We start from the raw sequence: 21,257 nt of genomic DNA on the forward strand, positions 1-21,257 counted from the left end.
CAGCCATTATTTTTGAAAAATTCTAAATTTCAACATGCTATCACTAGTAGCATCATAGGATCGCTTTCGGTAATGGCCGTGATGTTGTGCTTCTTGTTATCTTGTTCTCTTTGTTTGTTTATGTTTCTTCTCTTTTGCTTTTCTTCTTCTTTGTTTCGCAAACTGGGAGAGCGGCATTGCTTTTGGGTTCTATACAAAGAGGCTGTGATGATTCTTAGAATATTTTGATCGCTATTTGTTCAATCTGGATTTGGTATTCTTGGTTGTTGGTGAGATTCTGTCTAATTTGGTTCTGGAGGTTATGTTTATATTGTTTCGATGTGCCATCTCTCCCTCTTTTCAATTGTTAATGTTATAGCATGTGAAATGATCTCTGACATGCTAAATCCATAGGAAATCCTAAACCATTGAGCTTAAATGGTTGCTATATAGGATTTCTTCGGAGGCTTATTTAGCTAGATGCTAAGACTAGTTCTATGGTTCTTCATACAAAGAGTTTGGATTATTTTATTGCTTCTATTTCTCTCATCCTGCTTGGTTGTTGTAGATAAATTTGTGCTGGTTGTTGTTTTGGTTGGCTGCCATTGCATGCTCCATTTGATGATATGTGAATGATGTTAATCAAATTTTGAGCAAACGTCTTTTAGGTCCGTTAGTCTTGGTGATGCAATTGGGTGTCCACCTGCTTTAATTTGTTGTCGCACGCACCACATTTGTGGAATGCCCAAACATCAATTTAAAGACGGCATTATGTGGTTCTGTATGCTGTTTTTGCCACTGTGATTGAGACACACATATGACTTTAGTGTTTTCATAGATGTATTATAGTAATTTCTGTGCTTTTGTCGCCTCTTCCTGTCATGATATGATCAAGCCTTTCAAGGTGGATGCTGTTTGTTGGTCACTGTTGGTCTAAACTCTTAAGCTGTGGATGAAATAGTTTGGTGCTGGCGGTTATGTCGTCTTCGGTAGCGGTAGAGCGAGCAGCTTTTGAATGTCTGCTGTTTCGCAGACATCCGAGCAGCGGCCATGGTTAGAAGGGGGGAGGAGAAGAAGACATTGTGGGATCTTTTTCCTAGGTCGGCTTCTAGTTCTCTTTCTCAAGATTTGCTGGTATTCTATTTCTTCTCCTCCTACTTGTTGTTGGTCTCCCGGGTGGATAATGGTCGCGATGTTGTGCTTCTTGTTATCTTTTTCTCTTTGTTTATGTGCCTTCTCTTTTGCTTTTCTTATTCTTCTTTGTTTCCCAAATTGGGAGAGCGGCGCTGCTTTTGGGTTCTTTACAAGGAGGCTATGATGATTCTTGCTCGAGGGTTTCGCTACAATTGAGAGGAAAGCAGTTATTCTCTTGACGGCAAGGCAATCTTGCAGGCAACTATTTGCAGCCATTTTGATTTATTAGTTGCAGATCAATCGGTGAATCAGAGCCCCCCTCTCCATCTTCCCCTTCCCTGCTTTCAAATTGCTGGGATTTTTGTTTTCAATATTCTTTTTACGGTTGTGTTTCCGAGAGATTTTAAAGTAGATTTAGGTGGAGAGTGTAGGAAGTGGGGAGATCTTGGTCAAAGTCTCTCTCCCTCTCTCCCTTTTCTTCAGTATATCTTCAAAAGTTTTGAACTTGGTTCAGATATTTTATTTTGTCAACTTTGCTTTAAGTTCTCTCTGGACTTGAATAATAGTGAGATAATATTTTGATCGGTGTTTGTTCAATCTAGATTTGGTATTCTTGGTTGTTGGTGGGACTCCATCTAATTTGGTTCTGGAGGTTATGTTCTATATTGTTTCGATGTGCTTTCTCTCCCTTTTTTCAATTGTTGACGTTCTGGCATGTGAAATGATCTCTGACATTCTAAATCCATGGGAAATTCTAAACCATTGAGCTTAAAAGGTTGCTATATAGGATTTCTTTGGATGCTTATTTCGTTAAATGCTATGACTAGTTCTCTAGTTCTGCATAGAAAGAGTTTGGATATTTTATTGCTTCTATATCTCTCGTCCTGCTTGGTTGTTGTACATAAATTTATGCTGGTTGTTGTTTCGGTTGGCTGCCATTGCTTGCTCCGTTTGATGACACGTAATTGATGGTCATCAAATTTTGAGCAAACTTTTTTTGGGTCCGGTAGTCTTGGTGATGCAATTGGTTGTCCACCTGCTTTAATATGTTGTTGCACGCACCACATTTGTGGAATGCCCGAACATCTATTTAATGTTGGCATTATGTGGTTCTGTATGCTGTTTTTTGCCGCTGTGACTGAGACACATATAACTTTAGTATTTTCATGGATGGATTATGGTAATTTCTTTGCGTTTGTTACCTCTTGCTGTCAACTTTGAATGATATGATCAACCCTTTTTTGGTAGATGCTGTCTGTAGGTCCCTGTTGGTCTAAACTGTGGATGAAATGGTCTGCTAGTTGATTGCACTCTCTGTCATTGTATTTGTCTTTGATAAATAGTTAATTTTCGGACCAACAAATTTTTTTTGGGGCTATGATAATGTGCATTTTGTTGTTTTAATTCATTTTCGATAAGCATTATTCATTTGATCTCACCTAAGTTCAATCTTCATGTGATGCTACAGGCCCTAAAGCATTCACGTCATAAGTTATATTAATTGCAGTTGTGTTCAAAGTATTTCCGTTCCCTTTTTTATTTTTATCATATCCACAACTGAAGTGACATATGTCACGCCCCGGACCCGGATCCGTGACATGGCCGTGCTATTGCCGACTACCGCCCACAATAGCACGAAGCCTCATACATGGGTAACAGGGTAGTCAGACTTGTCAAACTGTCATATATTTAAAATATTTGCTGTGTATCATATAAGGTAGTACAGGGTATTTCTTCTTCCATCTCTGTGCCAGTGTGTTTTTTCCTCTGTTTTACTGTTGAAACAGAGGGGAGAAACATTCCACCGAGGAACTTTCCCTCTTTTTATTTTGTTTAAACCCATTTAAGTAAATCAGGTCATACCTTGCTCCGGGTTGGCTACAGCCGAGCAGTACACCCTTCAAGAAATCCCTCCTTCCTCTCCTAGGGCTTCAGAGGTTCAGCTCCATCAACCTTCGGCTCTAGGGTTCGGCTTCTCTGGTACAGTACTCGAGAGGGCTAGGGAGTAAGAGGGTATAGTAACTCCTAAGTTAAGAAACTGAGAGTTTAAATAAACTCTGCTTAGGAGGTGACCCTTGGAGAGGCGGCACCCTCTCCTTCCTCCTTGCTCCGGAAGCCTACAGATGCCCTTTCCCTCAGGCCAGCTGGGCTTGTCCTTTCAACCTGGGTGAGGTGGCAGACTCCCATTTTGCATGGATGAGGGCCCAATAGCTGGTCTTCCCCCCTATTGGCCAGCGGGGGCCCATCACTTCAGTCCTCAGGCGTGAGGTGAGGGTTGCCATCCATGGGCCCAATACGGCCCCATTAACGACCGAGCCCAAATACCCTTAAACTGGGCCTCAGAAGTATTGGGCCCAGTTAGTATCAGGCCCGGATGTTACATTCTTTCCCTCTTAAATAAATTTCATCCTCGAAATTAATCATACCTCTATTCTTAGGTATGCAGTGTAATTCTCTAGAAAAACTAACTGAAATAAAGAAATGTGCATGGCCAGAATCAAACAAAATCCATGGGAAATCCTAAACCATTGAGCTTAAAAGGTTGCTATATAGAATTTCTTTGGAGGCTTATTTCGTCAGATGCTAAGACTATTTATCTGGTTCTTCATATAAAGAGTTTGGATTATTTTATTGCTTCTATATCTCTCATCTTGCTTGGTTGTTGTACATAGATTTGTGCTGGTTGTTGTCTTAGTTCGCTACCATTGCTTGCTCCATTTGATGACATGTGAACGATGGTCATCAAATTTTGAGCAAACTTTTTTTTTGGTTCCATTAGCCTTGGTGATTCAATTGGTTCTGGAGGTTATGTTCTATATTGTTTCATTGTGCTCTCTCTCCCTCTTTTCAATTGTTGACGTTCTGGCATGTGAGATGATCTCTGACATTCTAAATCCACGGGAAATTCAAAACCATTGAGCTTAAAAGGTTGCTATATAGGATTTCTTCGGATGCTTATTTCGTTAAATGCTAGGACTAGTTCTCTAGTTCTTCATAGAAAGAGTTTGGATTATTTTATTGCTTCTATATCTCTCGTCCTGCTTGGTTGTTGTACATGAATTTATGCTGGTGGTTGTTTCGGTTGGCTGCCATTGCTTGCTCCGTTTGGTGGCACGTAATTGATGGTCATCAAATTTTGAGCAAACTTTTTTTGGGTCCGGTAGTCTTGGTGATGCAATTGGTTGTCCACCTGCTTTAATATGTTGTTGCACGCACCACGTTTGTGGAATGCCCGAACATCTATTTAATGTAGGCATTTTGTGGTTTTGTATGCTGTTTTTTGCCGCTGTGATTGAGACACATAACTTTAGTATTTTCATGGATGGATTATGGTAATTTCTTTGCATTTGTTACCTCTTGCTGTCAACTTTGAATGGCATGATCAACCCTTTTTTGGTAGATGCTGTCTGTAGGTCCTTGTTGGTCTAAACTATAGATGAAATGGTCTGCTAGTTGATTGCACTCCCCGTCATTGTATCCGTCTTTGATAAATAGTTAATTTTCGGACTAACAAATTTTTTTTTTTGGGCTATGATAATGTGCATTTTGTTGTTTTAATTCAATGTTCGATAAGCATTATTCATTTGATCTCACCTGAGTTCAATCTTCACGTGATGCTACAGGCCTTAAAGCATTCACGTCATAAGTTATATTAATTGCAGGTGTGTTCAAAGTATTTCTGTTCCCTTTTTTATTTTTATCATATCCACAACTGAAGTGACATATGTCACGCCCGGGACACGATTCGCGACACGGCCGTGCTATTGCCGACTTCCGCCCACAATAGCACGAGCAGTACAACCTTCAAGAAATCCCTCCTTCCTCTCCTAGGGCTTCAGAGGTTCAGCTCCTTCAACCTTCGGCTTTAGGGTTCGGCTTCTCTGGTACAGTACTCCAGAGGGCTAAGGAATAAGAGGGTATATTAACTCTGAGAGTTTAAATAAACTCTGCTTTGGAGGTGACCCTTGGAGAGGTAGCACCCTCTCCTTCCTCCTTGCTTCCGAAGCCTACAGCTGCCCTTTCCCTCTGGCCCGCTGGGCTTGTCCTTTCAACCTGGGTGAGAGGTGGCAGACTCCCATTTTGCATGGATGAGGGCCCAACAGCTGGCCTTCCCCCCACTGGCCGGCTGGGGCCCGTCACTTCAGTCCTCAGGCGTGAGGCGAGGGTTGCCATCCATGGGCCCAATACGGCCCCATTAACGACCTGGCGCAAGTACCCTTAAACTGGGCCTCAAAAGTATTGAGCCTATTTAGTATCGAGCCCGGACATTTATTCTTTCCCTCTTAAATAAATTTCATCCTCGAAATTAATCATGCCTCAATTTTTAGGTATGCAGTGTAATTCTCTAGAAAAACTGACTGAAATAAAGAAATGTGAATAGCCAGAATCAAACAAAATCCATGGTAAATCCTAAACCATTGAGCTTAAAAGGTTGCTATATAGAATTTCTTTGGAGGCTTATTTCGTCAGATGCTAAGACTATTTCTCTGGTTCTTCATATAAAGAGTTTGGATTATTTTATTGCTTCTATATCTCTCATCTTGCTTGGTTGTTGTACATAGATTTGTGCTGGTTGTTGTCTCAGTTCGCTGCCATTGCTTGCTCCATTTGATGACATGTGAACGATGGTCATCAAATTCTGAGCAAACTTTTTTTGGTTCCGTTAGCCTTGGTGATTCAATTGGTTGTCCACCTGCTTTAATTTGTTGTTGCTCGCACCACGTTTGTAGAATGCCCCAACATCTATTTGATGTTGGCATTATGGGGTTATGTATGCTATTTTTTGCCTTTGTGTCTGAGACACATATAACTTTAGTGTTTTCATGGATCGATTATAGTAATTTCTATGCTTTTGTTGCCTCTTGCTGTGAACTTTGAATGATATGATCAAGCCTTTCATGGTGGATGCTGTTTGTAGGTCACTGTTGGTCTAGACTATGGATGAAATAGTTTGGTCATCTCATGGTCATCTCATCTTATAGGGGCTAGATTCGTGATTTTCTGTGGAAATTGTCGATAAATCCTAACCATTGATGTCTCTTTAGCAAGCATATCTGATTGGTGGAACAGCATGCTCAGGTCGAAAAACTGTCCGATTGCAGTATTTCTTGAAGTTTGTAAGTATATTTTGATTTATTTGCCAACAATTTGTCAGAGTATTACTTTTATTGCTTAAGGCTGTGATTTCTTGAATCAGATTAACTTTTTGGTCTGTTACTGACGTTCAACAAGCATCAATAGTGCTGGACACCAATTTTTAGACTGGTATACTAGATTAAATTATCCATTTGTTGCTGACATGTTCTGACCAGATCTTGATTTGAAAGCATTGGTAGGTTGTGAGTTGAGAGGGAACCCTCTTGAGTAATATTCGGATTTGCAGTAAACCTTATTTATTTGTTGCAGTAGACCTGTTTATCTAATGCTGGGGATTATGTGAACTTGTCATGTAAGACATAAGGTTCAAAATGGTATTTATAATGGTTCCAAGAATTAGGAGCATGGGCGGGCATACAATGTGACGGATAATCGCCTTCTCAAAGAGCTGGTTCTTTTATGTTGGTAAACAAGGCTCAACCTTCCACCTCTTCTTTCTCCTAGCTTTCTACTTGAGAGAGGAGGTGAGCATCTATAGTGATTTCTCAGTTACCCTTCAAGCATTGTTCCTTCTCCTTTTCTTCTTCGCTTTATTGTGTATGGATGTATTTATGTATGAATATTCATGCAACAAGGGGTGACTTCTAAAATTGTTCTTCTCTTCTTTGCATGCCATCTTCTCTAGCAATAGGCGAGACATATATGGAAGGTCTACTACATTGCTGGCACCCGATCTGCATTCATTGTAAGTTGGAGAGGTCATCATCAGAGGAGAAGAGGTGCAGGGATCTTCTCCTTTTTTTTGCGTGCATGTATATTAATGAGATGATGGGCAAGTTGTGAAATTACTCCTCTTCTTTGCGTGTCAACTTCTCTAGCAATAGGTGAGGAACTTCTGGAAGTGGTGAATTTGAGCCTCTTCTTCCTTTTCCCTTTTTGCCTTTCAATTTCTTGTTTTTTGAAGATTATATTTTTGTAGCACTTTTTTAATTACATAACTGTAATTAAATTTTTTTTGATGTAATTTTTCGGTTGTTTCTGAAGAATTCATTGGATTTGGAGGCTGATGATAGTTTCAAGATAAAGATGGTATCGATAAAGGTACGATTTTGACTTCGAGAACCCAAATTCTCAAAGTTTCTATTTTGCTTGTCAAAAATCAGGAGTTGTTTGCTCAATACTCGAATGTGTCACATTTTTACATTTTCTCCTTGACAAAATCCCGACCATAAATACATGGGCTCTTTTACATGAACTACCAGTTTATGTGTGAATCTTATTGTTCTTTTTTTTTTCTGCAATTCTTTTACGTCTCTTGTTATAAAGTTATCTGAAATGCCTGCTTCACCATTGGATAACTTTTTCTCCCATTTGTTGCGATTGGCTAATTAAGTTAATATGTTTTTTCATTTTTATTTCTGCTCTCATTTAATTTGGGAAGCTGTGGTGTTTTTCTAACATTTACATCCTTGTTTTCTATAAATCATGACAGTGACACCTCTACTTTTGCTCCCATTTTTATGTGCTGTGTATGTTGCTTAATATTTTATTTGACAAATGTGGTTGGTTCTCTTAGTACACTTTCAAATAGTATCATAGGCAGTTCCCATGAGATAATGACATGATCTTTTGAAAATGCATTTGCATAATCTCAGAACCGAACTATTAGACTAATCCCTGTATAGCTCCTATGCCTTTTTATATTAGATCAAGTTCAGAACCAAAAGAATTTCTCTTTGTTTTGTCTGCTGGCCATCAGTTATGGTTATATCCTTGTGACATACTGTGTGGTAATTCCAATCCTTCAATCATTTAATCATTTTTTGTTAACCTTGTTGGTTACATTGATCTGCATGACTTTCCGTTGGCTTGGAAAACATTTCTGCATGTTGTTCTGGATACTTTACCATTTCTTTTTCAACCTCTCTTTCTCTTTAATTTTCATGATTTCATGCCTGAGCATGTTTGTTAATGTATTACGTGCGGGCGGGGCTTGGTGCAATGGTAAGGTTGCTCCATTTGACCTGTGCATCATGTATTCGAAACACCTCAGATGCTAAGTGGCAGAAACCTTGGGGATGCCTTTTTTTGTTTTCTTGAATGTATTATGTATCATAAAGGTAAGGCTTGTGATATGTCGGGATGATTATATTCTATTAAGTTGTGAATGATTGTTTTATGATTATTATTTTTTAGGATGTAGTCTTATCTTCTAAAGTTCAAATGGACCAACAATTAGCATATCTGGTTGACTCGGTGATTTATTTTTCGAACTGAGGTTGGCTCGTTACAAAGCCAAATATTGTGTATTCTAGGTAAATTGTCTGTTTTGGTTTCTTAGGACTCACTTCTCGTAGGCTAAACGTGATTCCTTTTTTGGCTTCCAAAAAGGCTCCATTTATTTTTATACAAGAATTGACTTGTGTCTGGCCTGTAGTGGATATAGCTTTGTGTTCTTTATTATTGGAAGCCATTCTTTTCTTTTCTTTTTCTTTTTTCTAACATTTTTTAATATTTTTTTTCTTTTTTTAATAAAAAACGTTGTCTTCTTGCACCTTCCATGCTAGACCTAATGATTTCTATTGAACACAGATAATTCCTTGACCTGTACGTGGTTTGACGGCCATACTCTTTCTGGTTCCCTTTAGATGAGATGAAGTTTCTTGATTCCACCTAGTTTGAGACTAAGTTTGTTTAATTTATTTACATAAATAGTACACTTGTATTGCGTTCAGATGATAATGTACTTGCTTGAGTTTCTATTGTCCGCCGGCCTTTGTAGTTTAGGTAATTATGGATAGCCACTCTCTTTGCCAGCTATCCCTTTTTAACCACAACTTTTATGTTGATTATACACTTTGCATTCCGCTTTATTCATGGTATATCTACTTCATCAGTTTTTGTGGCTCGGACCTTCAAACTGCATCATCCTATAATTTTACCAAACTCATAAAAACTGTTCAAGTATATTCGTGTCTGCTGTTGTCTTATCTATTTATCTTCCGAGCTATTGCTGACCCTATGCAGCAGCTAAAGTTCGAACCTTTTGGGTGATGATGACATCTTTACTCCTTTCTTTGATAGCCTTTAAATGAAATATTACAGCTCCTAGTCATCTTATCTTATAGGGGCTTGATTCGTGATTTTCTGTGGAAGCTGTCCTCGATAAATCCTAACCATTGATGTCTCTTTAGCAAGCATATCTGATTGGTGGAACAGCGTGCTCAGGTCGAAAAATTTTCTGATCGCATTATTTCTTGAAGTATATAAGTATATTTTGGTTTATTTGCCAACAATTTGTCATAGTATTACTTTTATTGCTTTAGGCTGTGATTTCTTGAATCAAATTAGCTTTTTGGTCTATTATTGACGTTCAACAAGCATCAATAGTCTTGGACACCAATTTTTAGAGTGGTATACTAGATTAAATTATCCATGTGTTGCTGACCTGTTCTGGCTAGATCTTGATTTGAAAGCATTGGTAGCTTGCGGGTTGGGAGGGAACCCTCTTGGTTCACGTATCCAAAAGCTCCAAAAAAATTTGGAACCGGTACGGGCCGATACGGTTAGCCGGTTCGGGCCGGTACGGGTTTTTAACACCGAACCAGACCGTTCGGAGCCAGTATCGGTTCGGTACTGGCTGAACCGGCCGGTACAGCATTCCTTGCTTTTTTGATTGTATGGATGCATTTTTGCAGGAATATTGATGCAACAAGGGTTGACTTCTAAATTTGTTCTCTTCTTTGCATGCCACCTTCTCTGGTAATAGGCGAGGCATTTTTGGAAGGTCTACTACACTGCTGACAACCAATCTGCATTCATTGTAAGTTGGAGAGGTCATCACTCGAGGAGAGGAGCGGGGATCTTCTCCTCTTTTTTGTGTGTATGTATGTATATTGATGAGATGATGGGTGACTTGTAAAATTGCTCTTTTCTTCTTTGCGTGTCAGCTTCTCTAGCAATTGGCGGGGAACATCTGGAAGTGGCGAATTTGAGCCTCTTTTTCCTTTTCCCATTTTGCCTTCTAATTTCTTGTTTTTTGAAGATTATATTTTTTTTAAGGCTTCTTTAATTACAAAACTGTAATTAAATTTCTTCTGAAGTGTTTTTTCTGCTGTTCCTGAAGAATTCATATGATTTGGAGGCTGATGAAAGTTTCGAGATAAAGATGGTATCAATAAAGGTACGATTTTGACTTCGAGAACCGACATTCTCAAAGTTCGTATTTTGCTTGTCAGAAATCAGGAGTTGTTTGCTCAATACTAGAATGTGTCGCATATTTACATTTTCTCCTTCACAAAATCCCGACCATAAATAGATGGGCTTTTTTACATGCACTACCAGTTTGTGTGAATCTTATTGTGCTATTTTTTTCTGCAATTCTTTTATTTCTCTTGTTATTAAGTTAGCTGAAATGCCTGCTTCACCATTGGATAACTTTTCTCCTAATTGTTGCGATTGGCTAATTAATTTAATTTGTTTTTTCATTTTTATTTCTGCTCTCATTTAATTTGGGATGCTCTGGTGTTTTTCTGACATTTACATATTTGTTTTCCGATCGCAGTATTTCTTGAAGTATGTAAGTATATTTTGATTTATTTGCCAACAATTTGTCATAGTATTACTTTTATTGCTTTAGGCTGTGATTTCTTGAATCAAATTAGCTTTTTGGTCTATTATTGACGTTCAACAAGCATCAATAGTCTTGGACACCAATTTTTAGACTGGTATACTAGATTAAATTATCCATGTATTGCTGACCTGTTCTGGCCAGATCTTGATTTGAAAGCATTGGTAGCTTGCAGGTTGGGAGGGAACCCTCTTGGTTCACGTATCCAAAAGCTCCAAAAGAATTTGGAACCGGTACGGGCCGATACGGTTAGCCGGTTCGGGCCGGTACGGGTTTTTAACACCGAACCAGACCTTTCCAAGCCAGTATCGGTTCGGTACGGGCTGAACCGGCCGGTACAGCATTCCTTGCTTTTTTGTTTGTATGGATGCATTTATGCATGAATATTGATGCAACAAGGGGTGACTTCTAAATTTGTTCACTTCTTTGCTTGCCATCTTCTCTAGCAATAGGTGAGGCATTTTCGGAAGGTCTACTACATTGCCGGCAACCAATCTGCATTCATTGTAAGTTGGAGAGGTCATCACCCGAGGAGAAGAGGAGCGGGGATCTTCTCCTCTTTTTTGTGTATGTATGTATCTTGATGAGATGATGGGTGACTTGTAAAATTGCTCTTCTCTTCTTTGTGTGTCAGCTTCTCTAGCAACAGGCGGGGAACTTCTGGAAGTGGCGAATTTGAGCCTCTTCTTCCTTTTCCCATTTTGCCTTTTAATTTCTTGTTTTTTGAAGATTATATTTTTTTAAGGCCTCTTTAATTACAAAATTGTAATTAAATTTCTTCTGATGTGTTTTTTCTGTTGTTCCTGAAGAATTTGTATGATTTGGAGGCCGATGATAGTTTCGAAATAAAGATGGTATCAATAAAGGTATGATTTTGACTTCGAGAATCCACATTCTCAAAGTTCGTATTTTGCTTGTCAGAAATCTGGAGTTGTTTGCTCAATACTAGAATGTGTCGCATATTTACATTTTCTCCTTCACAAAATCCCGACCATAAATTGATGGGCTCTTTTACATGAACTACCAGTTTGTGTGAATCTTATTGTGCTATATTTTTCTGCAATTCTTTTATGTCTCTTGTTATTAAGTTAGCTGAAATGCCTGCTTCACCATTGGATAACTTTTCTCCTAATTGTTGCGGTTGGCTAATTAATTTAATTTGTTTTTTCATTTTTATTTTTGCTCTCATTTAATTAGGGATGCTCTGGTGTTTTTCTGACATTTACATCCTTGTTTTCTATACATCATGACAGTGACACCTCTACTTTTGTTTTGGTTTTTATGTGCTGTGTATGTTGCTTAATCTTTTATTTGACAAAAGTGATGGGTTCTTTTAGTACAACTTTCAAATCATATCATATGCAGTTGCCATGAGATAATGACATGATCTTCTGAAAATGCTTTTACATAATCTTAGAACTATTAGACTAATCCCTGTATAGCTCCTATCCCTTTTTATATTAGATCAAGTTTCGAATCGGAAGAATTTCTCATTGTTTTGTCTGCTGGCCATCAGTTATGATTATATCCTTGTGACATACCGTGTGGTAATTCCAATCCTTTAATCTTTTTTTATTAACCTTGTTGGTTACAATGAATCTGCATGACTTTCCATTTGCTTGGAAACTTTAATTTTCATGTTTTCATGCCTGAGTTTGTATTGTAATTTTAGTATGTTTGTTAATGTATTTTTATGCGGGCGGGGCTTGGTGCAGTGGTAAGGTTGCTCCATTTTGACCTGTGCATATTATGAGTTCGAACCACCTCTCGAGATCCTGTGGGGCAAAAACCTTGGGACGCCTTTTTTTTTCTTTTGAATGTATTATGTCTAATAAGGGTGAGATTTGTGATATCTTGTAATGATTATATTCTATTAAGTCGTGAATGATTGTTTTATCCTTATCATTTTGTAGGGTGTAGCCATATCTGCTGAAGTTCAAATGGACCAACAATAAGCATATGTTGGTTGACTCTGATTTATTTTTGGATCTGAGATTGACTTGTTACAAAGCCAAATATCGTGTATTCTAGGTAAATTTTCTGTTTTGATTTCTTAGTACTCACTTCTCAGCTATTGTTGGACCCTATGCTGCAGCAAAAGTCCGAACTTTTTGGGTGAAGATGACATCATCTTTACTCATTCCTGTGTTATCCTTCAAATGAACTATTTCTACTCCTGGTCATCTCATTTTATAGGGGCTAGATTCGTGATTTTCTGTGGAAGCTGTCCTTGATAAATCCTAACCATTGATGTCTCTTAAGCAAGCATATCTAATTGGTGGAACAACATGCAAAGGTCAAAAAACTGTCCGATCGCAGTATTTCTTTAAGTACGTAAGTATATTTTGATTTATTTCCCAACAATTTGTCTTACTATTACCTTTATTGCTTATGGCTGTGCTTTCTTTAATCAGATTGGCTTTTTGATCTGTTCTTGATGTTCAACAAGCATCAATAGAGCTAGTCATATTTTAGATTGGTATACTAGATTAAGTTATTCATGTGTTGCTGACCGGTTCTGACCATATCTTGATTTGAAAGTACTCGTAGGTTGTGAGCTGGGAGGGAACCCTCTTGAGTCATATTCAGATTTGCGGTAAACCTTATTTATTTATTGCAGTAGACCTGATTATCTAATGCTCGAGATTTTGTGAGCTTGTCATGCAAGACATAAGCTTCAAAATGGCTTTTATAATGGTTCCATGCCTTAGATGGAGCACGGGCAGGCATACAATGTGACGGATAATCGCCTTCTCAAAGAGTTGGTTCTTGTATGTTGGTAAAAAAGGCTCAGCCTTCCACCTCTCCTGCCCCCTAGCTTTCTTCTGCTCTTTTTTGTGTATGTATGTATATTGATGAGAAGATGGGTGACTTGTAAAATTGCAGTTCTCTTCTTTGCGTGTCAGCTTCTCTAGCAATAGGCGAGGAACTTCTGGAAGTGGTGAATTTGAGCCTCTTCTTCCTCTTCCCTTTTTTCCTTTTAATTTCTTGTTTTTTGAAGATTATGTTTTTTTATGACTTCTTTAATTACATAACTGTAATTATATTTCTTTTGATGTGTTTTTTCTTCGGTTCCTGAAGAACTCATAGGATTTGGAGGCTGATGAAAGTTTTGGGATAAGGATGCTATAAAAAATGGTACGATTTTGACTTCGAGAACCCAAATCCTCAAAGTTTGTATTTTGCTTGTCAAAAATCAGGTGTTGTTTGCTCAATAACAGGCTGTCACATTTTTACATGTTTCAAATCTACTCGCATTCCAACCTCATTTTTTCAGTTTTCCTGACTCTTCTTTTTTATTTCACTTATTCTTTCCCGGGTAATTTTTGGTCTTGCATGGATTCTGTCATCCTTCATTATTCTCTATTTTCCATCTTTTCTTCAAGTAATAGTGTGAAAAAAGACGAAGTGGCTTGCTTAGAGGCCAACTAGTGCTGGCGATAACTTTAAGTTCCATTTTTGCGCTTCATTTATGTAGGAGTTGCAGAAGCCGAGGTAGAAATTTCTCTAGAGTTGGTATTAACTAGGGTAATCTCTTTGGACTTTCCCATGATGATGTCCTTAGTCTTGGTAACAGTTATCCAATCAATCAATTATTTATTCTGGTCCTTTGTCTACTTTTATTTTTCCTGATCTTGCTACTTATCTCTGTATATCTGGTGGTAATTTGATTCACTTGTAAACTTTTATGCTTCAGAGGCCTGGATCATACTCTATTGCTATGTGGTGGTCTATCGGTTGCTGCTGCAGGAATTTCTATACAATAGTTTGAATTTGATTTTCCACTACAACTGTTCATGAAATACTCTTTCCTTATAAACTTATTACTATTGTTTGACTACTAGAATTATTCCGAATTTGTTATTTATAAGATTCACTTCTATTTATTTGCCCCTTTTTCTTCATAGCTATTTATTTGCCCCTTTTTCTTCCTAGCTATTTCGTAGTATTATTTGCTAATCAAATTGGAAAGGGCGGAAATAAAATATAAAAATTTTATGCTTTGCAAGTTGGAAGGTCCATTGTTCTGCAGGCTACTGCTGCAGCCTATTGGAGACTGGACAAGATTTTTGGATCGCTATATGCCTTTCCTCCTACTCAACTCTGTATACCATTTCTTTTCCTACTCTTCTGTTGGTTGATTTGTTCATTAAATATTGCACTTTATTCTTTTATTGACAGCTTTTGAATTTATATGTTAAGGCCATTTTCTCCAGAAGGTTGTGATGATTCTTGGACCCGGGTTTTGCTATGAAAGGAAAGCGGCTATTTTCTTGACGACGAGGCAATCTTGGATTTGGCATTCTTGGCTGTTTGTGGGACTCCGTTTAATTTGGTTCTGGTGGTTATGTTCTATATTGTTTCGATGTGCTCTCTCTCCCTCTTTTCAATTGTTAATGTTCTGGCTTGTGAAATGATCTCTGACATGCTCAATTCATGGGAAATCCTAAACCATTAACCTTAAAAGGTTGCTATTTAGGATTTCTCCGGAGGCTTATTTCGTTAAATGCTAAGACTAGTTCTCTGGTTCTTCATATAAAGAGTTTGGATTATTTTATTGCTTCTATATCTCTCATCCTACTTGGTTGTTGTGCATAAATTTGTGCTGGTTGTTGTTTCGGTTGGCTGCCATTGCTTGCTCCATTTGATGACATGTGAATGATGGTCATCAAGTTCCGGGCAAACTTTTTTTGGGTCTGTTAGTCTTGGTGATGCAATTGGTTGTCCACCCGCTTTAATTTGTTGTTGCCTGCACCATGTTTGTGGAATGCCCCCGCATCTATTTAATGTTGGCTTTATGTGGTTCTGTATGCTGTTTTTTGCCACTGTGACTCGGACACATATAACTTTAGTGTTTTCGTGGATGTATTATAGTAATTTCTGCGCGTTTGTTACCTGTTGCTATAAACTTTGAATGATATGATCGACCCTTTCTTGGTAGATGCTGTTTGTAGGTCACTGTTGGTTTGAACTGTGGATGAAATGTTCTGCTAGTTGATTGCACTTCTAGTCATCGTATCTGGCGTTGATAAATAGTTAATTTTTGAACCAACAATTTTATTTTTTTGGGCTATGGTAATGTGCATTTTGTTGTTTTAATTCAATGTTCAATAAGCATTATTCAGTTGATCTCACCTATGTTCAATCTTCACGTGTTCAATAAGTGGTTCTGTATGCTATTTTTTGCCTTTGTGACTGGGGTACACATATAACTTTAGTGTTTTCATGGATCGATTATAGTAATTTCTATGCTTTTGTTGCTTCTTGCTGTCGACTTTGAATGATATGGTCAGGCCTTTCATGGTGGATGTTGTTTGTAGGTCACTGTTGGTCTAGACTGTGGTTGAAATAGTTTGGTGCTGGAGATTATGTTCTCTTCAGCAGTGACTGAGCGAGCAGCTCTGGAAGGTCTGCTGTTCCGCAGACAATTGAGCAGCAACAATCGTTCGATGGGGGGAGGAGAATAAGAGACACTGTGGGATCTTTTCCCCAGGTCGGCTTCTAGTTCTTTTACTCACGATTTGTTGGTCTTCTCTTTCTTCTTCTCCTTCAACTTGTTGTTGGTCTCCCGGGGGGGTAATTGTTGGGAGTTGTATCCTACGTGTCAATCGTCAGCGTGTTGATCTCTTATATTCATTGTTGGGAATTGATTGATAAATTAATAAAGTGTTATTTGGCATTATTCATCATTTCATTGTACATCTTCAAATGATCTCTTATATGATGTTCTTAAGACTTATTTTATGATAAAGAAGGATTTATGTTCTTAAACCTATTTGCGACCAAATGATATGCTGTTAATAGGACAACAGCATGGTCGAGATTAGGTCGTTATGAGACATATACGTTGGTTGTCCTCTTAACCAAGGAGTGTGGAGATACTGATATGTCACACAGGTGAAGTGGAGTACATTTCACTGAACGTAACCAATTCCGGAACGCTCTACTGTCAAGAGATGTTCCGAGTGGATATGGGTGTAAATATCCCTCAGACCTGAGATCACCACAGTGATTAGCAAGCAACTTACTGTACTTTGGTACCGAACTAGCAGAATTTCTAATTCTGGAACGGAAGGTTACTGGGTGCAGTCAAGTACTTGCGAAATCAGTGCGTGAGTCAAGATGGAATTGTCCCCTCCTGGAAATAGGAGATAATGCTGTGTTCAATTTAGCAAAATCTTGGCCAGGGCAATCCTTGTGATGAGTCACAGGATTTCTAAAGTTGATCACATAGTGGATGTACTGATTAGAGAGTTGACAGAACTCTGAGGTCATCCTAGCATTAGGAGTCAAAGGGATGATTTATACAGTAACCATAGTCTAGGGTTTCAGAATATTTGCTTCGCATATATTCGGCCTATCCGGACGTCGGATACCATTACTAGATGGTCACATCGATTAGTGCAAGAAGTCGTTCCTGTACTACCGGCTTAGGTTCGAACCAATGAGGTCACACGCATAGAAGTTTTCTGATTGATCAAGATAGCTGATGGATGATTGAGAATCATTTAGGAATAATTTGGTCAATTTGATTGGCAAATTATCCTATAAAATAATTAAAGTAATTATTGGAGGATTAATTAGTAATTAGATTACTAATAAACTCAATTTGATTGAGTAAATGGACTAAGGATGAGCCAAATTGAATTGGATTTAATTTTGGTTTTGACCTAATTGGATTAGTGGCGCAGGGGTCGACTCGAAGTAAAAATGGGTCGACTCGAGATGGGCTGGGGTCGACTCGAGATGGGCTGGGGTCGACTCTCTCTCAGAGAATCCAAAGAACGAATTCTTCCCAGGTGGGGTCGACTCGAAGTAAAGAGGGGTCGACTGGAGATGGGTTGGGGACGACTCTCTCAGACAATCCAAAGAACGACTTCTGTTTTTCCAGGTGGGGGGTCGACTCGAGTTTCCTTGGGGTCGATTCGAAGCAAGTTGGGGTCGACTCGAGCTCTGAAAGGGTCGACTCGTTGGGGGTATCAGGAGTTCTCTGTCGTCTCAGCCAGGGTTGACCTGCGAAGCTATGGGGTCGACTCGGGTCGACTTTGGAGTCGACTCGAAGGGGAAGGAGTCGACTCGAGATCGGGAAGGTCGACTCCTGAAAATCCTGAAACTCGTGGACGGGCTGAATTCGGAGGATTCGATCCGGACGTGGATTTTCAATGAAAAGTGAAGGGATTTGGATCGTGGGACGTGGGAGAATGGTTAGATGATGATGGAATATCAGCACCATCTATTTCGATCCTATCTCACCTGCATGAACCATCTATTGTTTGAATTTTGAATTCAAACAAGATAAGAACTATCTTGTTACAACCAACACCTTCATGCGCCAACAAGATACCAAATTTCCATTTGAATTTCGAATTCAAATGATCAGATGGCGCGCCTTTAAAAGAAGAGTTCCAATTGTGGCTAAAAAAGAAATGAAATTTTGTGAATGAAATTCAGCCTTCCATCTCGCCCATTTTCATCTTCCTCTGAGTCCATCTCGCCATAACTGATAGGGATCCCAGATAAGAGCCTTTAGATCAGATCTAAGTCCTCTTCAATCCCTACTAACCATTCCTCCAAGTTCTTCCAAGAAGGCGAACCAAAAGTTGATGGCGTTGGAAAGATCAAAATTCAGCAAAGGAAGATCCTGCGCAAGCTAGCACTTCCGCGGGATTGGATCACTCCAGGAGCTTCGTGTGGATTACTTATAGAGGCCAGACGAGTGTGTGGCTACGAAGCTCGAGCATCAGATCCGTTACTTTCAGATTTCATAAAGGTATAATCCGTATAAATCTAGGTCCAAAGATATATCTTATAGGTTTCAATCCCCGAGGGTTAAACCTCTTTTGGGGCTCTTCACAGAGTAATCTTCCGAGCCTATTCGATGGGCATTCGAAGATTAGTTGGGTGTTAGATTAGTTGAGTTTAGAACTTAATTAATAATCTCATTTCAGATCTAAAATTAATCGTGCAATGATTTTAGCTTAATCGTTTAAACAATCCCGACATATTGATCATGTATACTTGTAGTGGTACTTTGAAATTTGATTTCTTATGCATATCTGAATTAAAATGTCTAATTCGATTTTTTCGCTGTGAATTTCAAAATTAAAAGAACTACGTATGGCTTGATCTCCCTTGTGAAGGGGGTACGTAGGCAACCCCAACAGGTACAGCCATTATTTTTGAAAAATTCTAAATTTCAACATGCTATCGCTACTAGCATCATAGGATCGCTTTCGGTAATGGCCGTGATGTTGTGCTTCTTGTTATCTTGTTCTCTTTGTTTGTTTATGTTTCTTCTCTTTTGCTTTTCTTCTTCTTTGTTTCGCAAACTGGGAGAGCGGCATTGCTTTTGGGTTCTATACAAAGAGGCTGTGATGATTCTTGGATGAGGGTTTTGATGGAGAGAGAATATTTTGATCGCTATTTGTTCATTCTGGATTTGGTATTCTTGGTTGTTGGTGAGATTCTGTCTAATTTGGTTCTGGAGGTTATGTTTATATTATTTCGATGTGCCATCTCTCCCTCTTTTCAATTGTTAATGTTATAGCATGTGAAATGATCTCTGACATGCTAAATCCATAGGAAATCCTAAACCATTGAGCTTAAATGGTTGCTATATAGGATTTCTTCGGAGGCTTATTTAGCTAGATGCTAAGACTAGTTCTATGGTTCTTCATACAAAGTGTTTGGATTATTTTATTGCTTCTATTTCTCTCATCCTGCTTGGTTGTTGTAGATAAATTTGTGCTGGTTGTTGTTTTGGTTGGCTGCCATTGCATGCTCCATTTGATGATATGTGAATGATGTTAATCAAATTTTGAGCAAACGTCTTTTAGGTCCGTTAGTCTTGGTGATGCAATTGGGTGTCCACCTGCTTTAATTTGTTGTCGCACGCACCACATTTGTGGAATGCCCAAACATCAATTTAAAGACGGCATTATGTGGTTCTGTATGCTGTTTTTGCCACTGTGACTGAGACACACATATGACTTTAGTGTTTTCATAGATGTATTATAGTAATTTCTGTGCTTTTGTCGCCTCTTCCTGTCATGATATGATCAAGCCTTTCAAGGTGGATGCTGTTTGTTGGTCACTGTTGGTCTAAACTCTTAAGCTGTGGATGAAATAGTTTGGTGCTGGCGGTTATGTCGTCTTCGGTAGCGGTAGAGCGAGCAGCTTTTGAATGTCTGCTGTTTCGCAGACATCCGAGCAGCGGCCATGGTTAGAAGGGGGGAGGAGAAGAAGACATTGTGGGATCTTTTTCCTAGGTCGGCTTCTAGTTCTCTTTCTCAAGATTTGCTGGTATTCTATTTCTTCTCCTCCTACTTGTTGTTGGTCTCCCGGGTGGATAATGGTCGCGATGTTGTGCTTCTTGTTATCTTTTTCTCTTTGTTTATGTGCCTTCTCTTTTGCTTTTCTTATTCTTCTTTGTTTCCCAAATTGGGAGAGCGGCGCTGCTTTTGGGTTCTTTACAAGGAGGCTATGATGATTCTTGCTCGAGGGTTTCGCTACAATTGAGAGGAAAGCAGTTATTCTCTTGACGGCAAGGCAATCTTGCAGGCAACTATTTGCAGCCATTTTGATTTATTAGTTGCAGATCAATCGGTGAATCAGAGCCCCCCTCTCCATCTTCCCCTTCCCTGCTTTCAAATTGCTGGGATTTTTGTTTTCAATATTCTTTTTATGGTTGTGTTTTCGAGAGATTTTAAAGTAGATTTAGGTGGAGAGTGTAGGAAGTGGGGAGATCTTGGTCAAAGTCTCTCTCCCTCTCTCCCTTTTCTTCAGTATATCTTCAAAAGTTCTGACTTGGTTCAGATATTTTATTTTGTCAACTTTGCTTTAAGTTCTCTCTGGACTTGAATAATAGTGAGATAATATTTTGATCGGTGTTTGTTCAATCTAGATTTGGTATTCTTGGTTGTTGGTGGGACTCCATCTAATTTGGTTCTGGAGGTTATGTTCTATATTGTTTCGATGTGCTTTCTCTCCCTTTTTTCAATTGTTGACGTTCTGGCATGTGAAATGATCTCTGACATTCTAAATCCATGGGAAATTCTAAACCATTGAGCTTAAAAGGTTGCTATATAGGATTTCTTTGGATGCTTATTTCGTTAAATGCTATGACTAGTTCTCTAGTTCTGCATAGAAAGAGTTTGGATATTTTATTGCTTCTATATCTCTCGTCCTGCTTGGTTGTTGTACATAAATTTATGCTGGTTGTTGTTTCGGTTGGCTGCCATTGCTTGCTCCGTTTGATGACACGTAATTGATGGTCATCAAATTTTGAGCAAACTTTTTTTGGGTCCGGTAGTCTTGGTGATGCAATTGGTTGTCCACCTGCTTTAATATGTTGTTGCACGCACCACATTTGTGGAATGCCCGAACATCTATTTAATGTTGGCATTATGTGGTTCTG

The 21,257-nt window shown here is 38.7% G+C and overlaps 1 protein-coding gene across 1 annotated transcript in view; it reads left to right on the forward strand.

Moving 5' to 3' along the window:
• Positions 1-11,687: 11,687 nt before the first annotated feature.
• LOC120108746 (uncharacterized) overlaps positions 11,688-21,257 on the forward strand; it is a 173,661-nt gene continuing 164,091 nt past the window's right edge. The window contains exon 1 of the mRNA XM_088706851.1: positions 11,688-11,706. The gene's annotated coding sequence lies outside the window, so the exon portion shown is untranslated. The remainder of the gene's footprint in view (positions 11,707-21,257) is intronic.

This window comes from Phoenix dactylifera, chromosome 11 (assembly GCF_051530095.1).
Source record: "Phoenix dactylifera cultivar Ajwa chromosome 11, Ajwa_hap1_PhDact_Kaust_v1.1, whole genome shotgun sequence".
Lineage (NCBI taxonomy): Eukaryota > Viridiplantae > Streptophyta > Magnoliopsida > Arecales > Arecaceae > Phoenix > Phoenix dactylifera.